The sequence below is a fragment of the Nematolebias whitei genome, chromosome 21, assembly GCF_014905685.2.
Source record: "Nematolebias whitei isolate Nwh7 chromosome 21, NemWhi1, whole genome shotgun sequence".
Lineage (NCBI taxonomy): Eukaryota > Metazoa > Chordata > Actinopteri > Cyprinodontiformes > Rivulidae > Nematolebias > Nematolebias whitei.
In genome coordinates this window covers 34,655,976-34,656,276 of record NC_056518.1, presented here as the reverse complement: position 1 = coordinate 34,656,276, position 301 = coordinate 34,655,976, and the positions used below count along the sequence as shown (strand labels likewise).

The 301-nt window shown below is 62.8% G+C and overlaps 1 protein-coding gene across 1 annotated transcript in view; it reads right to left on the bottom strand.

The window, feature by feature from the left end:
- mta1 (metastasis associated 1) overlaps nt 1-301 on the bottom strand; it is a 41,855-nt gene that overhangs the window by 14,144 nt on the left and 27,410 nt on the right. The gene's annotated exons all lie outside the window — the stretch shown is intronic.

The following is a 301-nucleotide window of genomic DNA, read 5'->3' as shown; positions in this document are numbered from 1 at the left end:
GGGCTCTGGTCCCTCTGCAGCGCTGAAACGGGCTCTGGTCCCTCTGCGGCGCTGAAACGGGCTCTGGTCCCTCTGCAGCTCTGAAACAGGCTCTGGTCCCTCTGCAGCTCTGAAACGGGCTCTGGTCCCTCTGCAGCTCTGAAACGGGCTCTGGTCCCTCTGTAGCACTGAAACGTGCTCTGGTCCCTCTGCAGCTCTGAAACGGGCTCTGGTCCCTCTGCAGCTCTGAAACGGGCTCTGGTCCCTCTGCAGCTCTGAAACGGGCTCTGGTCCCTCTGCAGCGCTGAAACGGGCTCTGGTC